The following is a 9319-nucleotide window of genomic DNA, read 5'->3' as shown; positions in this document are numbered from 1 at the left end:
CTCAGGTGTCCAGGGATGACTGAACTTCAAGATCCCACAGGAAATCTCCTGTGTAAGACCACTCCTTCAAGACTGGGAGAGGTAGTTGATTTAGCTAATATATAGAAACAAACACAGAGAGTTAGGCAAAATGAGGAGACAGAGGAATATGAACCGAACAAAAGAACAAGACAAACTATGTGAATGACTGAAACCAAGTCAGAGGAACTCATGGGCTCCAGGAATCAGGAGACCTCATGAAGGAGAATGGGAGTGCCAGGAAGGGTGCTGAGCACCAGGCCTAGAAAATGTCCATTTCAAAGTGGACTAGGTGAATAAAGCAGGTCTGAGGGGAGACACCAAGAGCAAGAGAGAAGTGGTTGGTAATGTGAAGTTTAAGCATTTGGAAAATTATTACTAGGAGTTTGACACATCTACCTGAGCATTTAGGAATTATCACAAATCTGCATCTAGAAAATAGGAGTGAAATAGGCTTTCAACTCCAAATATGTAAAAAAAGAAACATAATCAAGTTATCTCACCAATGGACAACATTTATGTAGTCATAGTATTGTAAACATTTATTATTGATATTACCAAATATTGTGATGTAAATATATGGGGGAAAATTGAGTAAGGGGAAGTATGTGTGTGTGTGTTGTGTGTATTTCTTGGTTTGAGGGAATGTCTGTGTGTATTTTGGATGGGTGGAGATGGACAAGTAAGTCCTCATATCCCATCAGAAAGTCATTGGATATTGTCTAACTATGGATAAATCAATAAATAGAAATATAATAATTATTTTAAAGCATGAACATAAATTTCAGAAGAATCTGCTAAAATGGGTCAAAGTGGCTCTCTTTGTGAAGTGGGGAGGAAGAGGGTACCATTGCACACTGCACACACTTACACACATACACAAACATACATAGATATACAACTATTGGTAAAATTTAGTTTTTAAAACACTATATATTATTTTAATATAAAAATTTTGATTCCTGTTTTCCTTTCTGCAAGGCAGTGATTTCTTGACTTAATTATATACCGACCATATTTTCAAACATTTCATCATTTCTATATGTATTACTTATCATATGTGCTAATATATAAGTATGTACAAATATATCTAATGCTTAGCTTGTAGGAGAGTTATATGTATCTTTATTATAGCAATTCTCTAAGTCTAGGTCTACTTCTTGGCATATAAGTTATGCTTATAATGATGTTGGGACACCTTCATAGTGCTTAATGCAACCCTGAATTGCTGTGGTAAGTCGGCCATTTTGTTTCTTTTCCATCAGTCTTACTTGTGTCCTATCACCTAAAGTGCAGGAGGAGATTGACTGTGTGGTTGGCAGACACCAGAGCCCCTGCATGCAGGACAGGAGCTTCACAGCATGCATGGATGCTGTGGTACACAACTTCCAGAGACACATTGACATCATCTCCACAAGCATGCCCCTTGCAGTGACCCATGACATTAAATTCAAAAACTACCCCATCCTGAATGTGAGGTTTGTTTCTCATACAGTGACCTCAGCACTCTTGAAGTTCCTGATTTCACAGTATAGTGCCAACCTCTACCAACACAAGATGAGAGAAGAGCAAAAATCATACATGTGGCACCTTGAAGGATATATATAAAGCTTCATATTGAGTTATAGTTTACCACATATTTTTGTCCCAGAAGGTTTCTCATCCCTCTAATGCATGATCATTATGTTTATTGAGAATTTCTAGTTAGTATGCTGCAAGCTATTCAATTATGTTTAAGCCAGCACATATTATTATAACAAAAAATAAGATAACTCAAAATTCTATTTAGGGGGGAAAATGGTTGTGAGTTTGTTATGGTTGCAAGTGCTGCTGCATCTTCTAGGGAAGAGACAATTGAGAACTTACTAATAAGTAATGGTCCTTGCCTCAATTAGAGATACAGTAAAAGGGTTAGGACTCCAAGTCCACTCTTTTTTCAACAGAAAACACAACTAGGCAAAGAGTTTTCTTTTTCATGTTTGAGTCTGAGGGGAAGAATTATGACACTTGTTTCTCCCATTTAATTAACTAAATGGCAACTAGACTGAGGAATCAGATAGGGATTGCCCATCTCTTCCATCTGCCACATCAGTTTTGTGGACCTGCTTGAAAGGAGCATTGCATCTTCTGAGCTCACACCCGTTCACTCCTCTGCCCAGCAGTACTGTTTGAGCCTAGAGATGCCAGAGCTTGAGGAATGACCCATTCATTCTCTTCTACATGGGACAAGCCAGTAACCAAATATGCAACACTGGCTGGCTGATTTTACCATTCACATCAGTTCGGGAAAAAATTTCAAATTTCATTTACTACATCTTAAAGCCACTAATATACATGTATATATTTGGTGCAATTCATTTGGTGGCCAGATCTTCACTTGTACTGAAGAAGTGTTATTTATATTCCTTTATTTATCCCACTTTGTGTGACTAATCATGTACTTTGCAAAAGAAATATCTATGTATTTGATTATGTGGTACCATCCCACAATCCATCTGGAGGATCATAAAATCCATGGTATATACATAAAAACACCTTTTTTAAAAGTTAAAAAATTGGGTTCCAGGGGCTTGAGATAAGGGATTGATTTCTTACACTTTTGTGAAGACAAATATTCATGTTTTATAAGCCAAAGCAGAAAAATAGGAAAAGGGTAAAATTGTTCCCCTACAGACCATTTTGAAATGATTGATAAAAACAACATTGGGGAAGGAAGACTTTCTGTGAGTTGCACAATGGTTATTTGCATTTCAAGTGCCCAGATTATATGCCTTTTCAGATTTTCAGGTTATTTCCCAGCCAGGAAAATGCTTGATCAGAATCACAGTTGCATGCTTAGGGAAGAGGGGTGGAAGGAGTGTCACTTGTGCAGAGAGGAATGTTTCCTCTTTGGCTTTTGTAAGTGAATCAGGTATCACCTTCTGCCAAATGTGTCCTGAAAGTGGAAAACTCCAGTAGGTTTTCAGAAATGTAAGTTACTTGATATAAAAATCCAGAGGACCTCAGAATGAACACTAGCTCTGCTAGTCTAAGCTATTATTTGGGGTAAATTTATTATCCCTTTGAGCCTAAGTTTTCTTATTTCTAAATTGTTGATAATACCTATCTTATTTATCTCTGTAGGATGTGGCAAGAATTAAACCAGGCAACAAATGCAAAATGCAAGCTAAAACTATGAGATGACATTTTCACCCTTTAGGTTGATGAAGACAAAAAAGGAGAAAACATTGTGTTGTGAGGATACGTGGAAATAAGTACTTTTACATACTGCTGGCAGGATTATAAAATAAATCTATTTTATAGGACAATTCGACAACATTTATAAAAATACAAAATGAAACTTCTTATAATGCAAGAGGTCAAAGTCTTGGTACCTACTCCATGTGCAAATGAAGACATGTCCAATTTTTTTTATCACTCTTAATAAAGAAATGTTGCAAACTACCTAAATGTACATCAGTAATGTATTGACACATTCATATAATGCAACACAAATAAGGCAGATGTATATGTGCTAATATCAGCAATATCCAAAACAGTGCTTGTCATTTAGGTAAAAAAAAAAAGAGGAAATATATTTTCCCCCACTTTTGTCCACGACTCTCCTTCCTTAACAGACACCAAATTACCAAGCATATTTGCTAAGTGATTACTTTCATATTTGAAAAAATTTTATGCTTCATATCAGTATAATTATTTTAGATTTAAAAAAAGAGAAATGACTGTCATTCAGTTTACATATATGACAATTCTCCATTAATACTGAAAGTATATTACACAACAGTTTAAGGGAGGCATTGGATATTTTCAAACAGAAAAATGATAATGCTCTACAACTAGAGTTTAAAGCATATTAACATATTTTAAAATTAAGAAATAGACAAAAGTTTTAGTGCTTTTCACAGCTTAATTTTCAATTTATTTAAAAAATTGCCTTCCTACCTACACACAATCTAGACTTTGTAAGTCATAGTTCCCACTAAATGGTCATCATATATGTGACCTGTCAGTGGAACCAAGACTTCTGGAAGCTGAGACTTGACAATTTCAGACTTTGTTGCAAATGGCAAAAAAAAAAAGGATTCTGAATGAATAGTTTTGGTAGGACCATGCAGAGAGAGTATGACATGAGCTGATAGTTGAAAAACCTGATTCAAAAGTTTGTATGTGAAACACACGGATATGTCAAGGAAGTGAGGAAACCAAGTCTATACGTTTGAGGTGCACATGACATAAAGAATAAGTGTTGTAGCTGATGGTATGGCAAAGCAGAGAAGGAAGATAATAAGTAACTTGTGCCCAAAGTCACCTTAAATGTCCTTCTGTTTGGAATGCCCTTTCTGGACAAAACTTTGACCTATTAAATCAGGAACCTAAGGTGGGAAAACATAGTCTCTGCCAATTATTCTTGTAAATGCTTTTACATCACTTCTTACCACATATACAACTGTTATGTGTTTCTAAAGTCTGGAAGAAGGAAAAAAATGGACATTATCTTTGAACAAAAGACATAAGGAGAGGCCAGATAGAGCTATCAGGCAAAAAAATGAGGTGATCAGTGCCAGCAGTTACCATGAGGCAGAGAGCATTAAACCAAGATCAACAAAACTATAAGCCATCATAAAGGCAGCATAGCACACAAAAAAAATTGTTTTCTCTTTACTTTCTCCAGTGAGATCTAGTAATTTCTCATTCTAGCTTTATTTACCTTGTCAGAACCAAGGACCCTCTGTAATATCTGATGATGCCCACAGCACTGTGATGAACAAAAATTGGGAGTAGTCATTTCTGACTTCCATATTGATATCAGGGAAAAGGTAAATTTATGTGTTTCTTGTACATAATATATAAATATGGCCATTTTAAATATATTTTTTATTTAACAAAGGCTATTCCAACTATTACTTATCTATCCCTCTCCAAAAAGAAAAAGAAAATCCATCTACACCATTTGTTTCTCTAATTTCAAAAAGTCAGAAAGATCTCAAAGGTATTTTCTGAAATTCTCTGTACAAAATATATCCCTCATTCTGGAGGCATCTAGCTAATGTGGAAGCAAATAGTTGTGTTGTCACACAATCATGGATGCATGATCCTGGCCACCAGCGTAACTCTGTTAAAAGCCTCAGGGGTGGAAGAGATTCTGGACAGCAAAGATGAGAGTACAAGGTATGTGTCCATCAGCACAGAACTCCCCACCTAACTCAGGTTACAGAAGACCAAGAGGAACAGCCAGTAGGTACCCACCCTGCCCAACAGCACTCACTGTCTGAATGCTGTGCCCTGCTCCAAGACCATCAACAGGAACCACATGGGCTGGGGTAAGAAGAGAAATTTACCTCTCTGCTTCAATGATAATGTCCTACCTGTGATCCATGAAAATGTGTCCAGGCTGAGGTGATGGTCCCCTTCCAGCAGGATCTGGAGATGGATAGGCTGAAGTTGCAAGACACCTTTACCTGAAACATGAATGAGGAGCTTATGACTCCTGAGATGTTTTCAGAAATTCTCTGTGACCACCTTGATTTGAACCCATTCACATTTTTCTCAGCCAGCAGATCCAGTCCAACCCATGGACAGCATCCTAGAGGACCAGTCAAACCAGTTCATCATCATCAAGCTGAAAATCCTGGTGGGAAATATTTCCCTGGTGGACCAGTTGAGTAGGACGATAAATAATATGTGATAAACTTAGAAGATGGAATTTTCCCTACTCTGGATTTTAAAATGTATAAACAAATTGTAACAATATAAATATGGTTACATAAAATAAATATGAAGGGTGTATATATATAATTTTTATATTTATGAATCTATGTGTCTATTACATTTAACATCTAAATATTTAAGTATGTCTTTTCAAAGAACAAAGTATTTCTTCTACATAACAATAATTGCATTTACACTAAAGGAATTATGATCCATTCAATAAAATCAACAGTATACTTGAAAACTGGGTGAAATCTTCAAATGGCAATGTACTTAAAGAAAACAAGTAACAAAAGAAAGGGAACTGTTCCTGATTACAAGATATTAAAGTGAAAAGATAAACAAATTTAATATTTGTTCCTTGGTTGGACACTGAGTTAGAATTAAAAAAACCTTTAAGGAATATTTTATGAGAGTCAGGAAAATTTAAATAAGGCTATGTATTAGATTTTAAAACAACAAACACTGGGGAAGAAGGAAAATATGATTTCCAGAGTGACCACATTATAATATCAAATGTTCAGTTTTCAAGAAAAAATCAGAAGGCATACTGAAAAAGAAGAAAGAGCAAAATATGGCCCACTGAGATGAAGAAAGTAAGTTGATAGAAACTTTCCCTGAGGAAGTCCAGACACCAGACATACAAGACAAAGACTTTTTTCCCTGCTTTTTCTCCCCAAATCCCCCAATACATAGTTGTATGTTTTAGTCATGGGTGCTTCTAGTTGTGGCATGTGAGATGCTGCCTCAGCATGGCCTAATGAGTGGTGCCATGTCTGCACCCAGGATCCAAACCAATGAAACCCTGGGCTGCCAAAGTGGAGCATGGGAACTTAACCACTTGGCCACAGACCTGGCCCCAAGACAAAGACTTTAAAACAACTGACTTATATGTGCTCAAAGAGCTAAAGGATAACAGGGGCAAAGAACTAAAGTAAATCAGGAAACTATATATGAACAAAAGGAGACTATCAATAAAGAGAAATTATAGAAAGCTACTACACAGAAATTCTGAAGATGAAAAGTGCAATCATTGAAGTGAAAATTTAATAAGGGGTTTAACAACAGATTTTACTAGGAAGAAGAAAGGAAAAATGAATGTAAGATAGAACAATTAAAATCGTTGAGTCTGAGAAACAGAAAAAAAAGAATGAAGAATAATGAACAGAGTCTAATAGCCCTTTGGAATACTATCAATCATACCTACATACACGTTATGGGAGTCTCAATCAGTGAAATCAGAGACATAGGCAGAAGAGATAATGAGCAGAATCTTCTGTAATTAGATGAAATACATGAATACAAAACCAAGAAGCTCAACAAAGTCTAAGTGGGATAAACTCAAGGAGATCTGCACTAATCCACATTATAATCAAACTGTTAAAAGACAAAGATGAACAGAAAATCATGTAAACAGCAAGAGAGAAGTGATTGTCATGGACAAGATCAACATGCAATTTCTCTTCAGAAACCACAGAGGCAAGAAAACCGTGTGAGCACATATTTAAAATACTGAAAGAAAAAAAATACTTGTCAATAAAGAATTTTATATTTGACAAACCTGTTCTTCAAAAATTATAGAGAATTTAACACATTCCCAGATAAACAAAAGTTAATAAGCTCATTACTACTGGAATTGCCCTAAGAAAATGCTAAAAGGAATCCTCCAAGTTGAAATAAAAAGACATTAGACATTAACTCAAAGCCATATGAAGAAATTAAGATCTCAAATAATGGAAAATACATGAGTAAATTATTAAAAGCAATATTATTGTATTTTTAGCATGTAAGTATACTTTTTATTTTATACAAAATGTAAAAGATAAATGTATAAACATAATTATATATCTATTTTCCTGGGCATAAAATGTATAAAGACATAACTTTTGACAATAACAGTATAAGGTGGAGGATGGAGTTGTAAAGGAGAACAGTTATTGAAACTACATTGATATCAATTCCAACTAGATTGTTATAGATTTGTGATGCTAAATGTAATGTCCATGGTAAACACAAAGTACATAGCGAAATATATATACAAAAGGAAATGAGAAAGGAATTAAAATATTTCCTGCAAAAGAATCACTTAAACACAAAAGAAAGCAGTAATGAAGCAAATGAGGGGGAAAACTAATAAAACATATAGAAACCAAATAGTAAAATGGCAGAAGTAAGACCTTAATTATCTGTAATTACTTTAAATATAAATAGTAAAACTTCTGAGTGAAAAGCAGAGATTGGAGAAATGGATAAAGTTTTTAAAACATAATCCTACAAAATCCTGTCTATAAGATGCTCACTTTAGGTCCAAAGACTCAGAAAGATTGAAACAGAAAGGATGAAAAGATATATTCCATGCAAATAGTAACAAAAATAGAGCTGGGATGACCTTACTGATATCCGATAAAATAGTCTAAGTCAAAAACTGTTAGGAGAGATAAAGAAGGACATTATATATTGATGAAGTATTCAATTAATCAAGAAGATAGGCCAATTATAAACACATATGAAACAAACAACCAAGCTCCAGAATACATGTAGCAAACACTGACATAATTGAAGGGAGAAATAGACAGCCCTACAATAATAGTTGGAGGCTTCAATACACCACTTTCAATAATGAATAGAACATGTAGACATATAAATAAGGACATAGAGAATATGAACAATGCTGTAAACCAAATAGACCTAATAGACATATACAGAACATTCCACCCAACAAAATATACATTCTTCTCAAGTGCACATGGGACATTTTCCAGGATAGACAATATGTTAGGAAATAAAGCAAGTCTCAATAAATTGAAATGAATGAAATCATACAAAGTATCTTCTTTAACCACAATGTAATGAATAATACAAGAAAAACTAGAAGATACATAATTATGTGGAAATTAAATGACACACTCTTAACAATAAATGAGTCAAAGAAGAAATCACAGGGAAATTACGAAATACTAAAAAGATGAATGAAGACAACACCACAAGCCCCTTCTTTACCTTAGAATGTGAAGTAATATATGTAGAAGAAATGATAATGTTAGGAAATTACCATTTTGCCACCATAAGAGTAATAATCAATTTAGACAATTATCTTTAATAAATCCTAAAATGGAGAGAAAATTTCATGTGGTACAGGATATTTATAGAGTCTCAAATCCTTGAAAGAAATGAAAGTGGGAAAAAAATCATACCATAAACTATGGGATACAGTTAAAACAGTACTAAGAGGAACTTTTAGAGCAATAAATAGCTACATTAAAAAATAGAAAGATATCAAATAAACAACCTAACTTTACACCTCAATAAATTAAGAAAAATATCAAGTAAAACCTAAAGTTAAGCAGAAGGAAGGAAATAATAAAAATCAGAGCAGAAATAAAAGAAATAGAGACTAAAAAGATAATAGAAAAGATCAATGAAACTGAGAGCTGGATTTTTGAAAAGATAAACAAACTTGACAAACCTTTAGCTAGAGTCACTAAGAAACGAAGAGAGAGGCCTGAAATAAATAAAATCAGAAATTAAATAGGAGACATTACAATGATTACCACAGAAATACAAAGGATTATAAGAGAATACTATGAAAAGC

The 9319-nt window shown here is 34.3% G+C and overlaps 1 pseudogene; it reads left to right on the top strand.

Moving 5' to 3' along the window:
- The first annotated feature begins 692 nt into the window (after positions 1–692).
- LOC100146919 (SWI/SNF-related matrix-associated actin-dependent regulator of chromatin subfamily B member 1 pseudogene) lies at positions 693–5704 on the top strand (annotated as a pseudogene).
- The last annotated feature ends 3615 nt before the right edge of the window (positions 5705–9319 follow it).

This window comes from Equus caballus, chromosome 1 (assembly GCF_041296265.1).
Source record: "Equus caballus isolate H_3958 breed thoroughbred chromosome 1, TB-T2T, whole genome shotgun sequence".
Taxonomy (NCBI): domain Eukaryota; kingdom Metazoa; phylum Chordata; class Mammalia; order Perissodactyla; family Equidae; genus Equus; species Equus caballus.
Note: the sequence above shows the minus strand (reverse complement) of the source record. Positions and strands in the feature narration are given on the sequence as shown.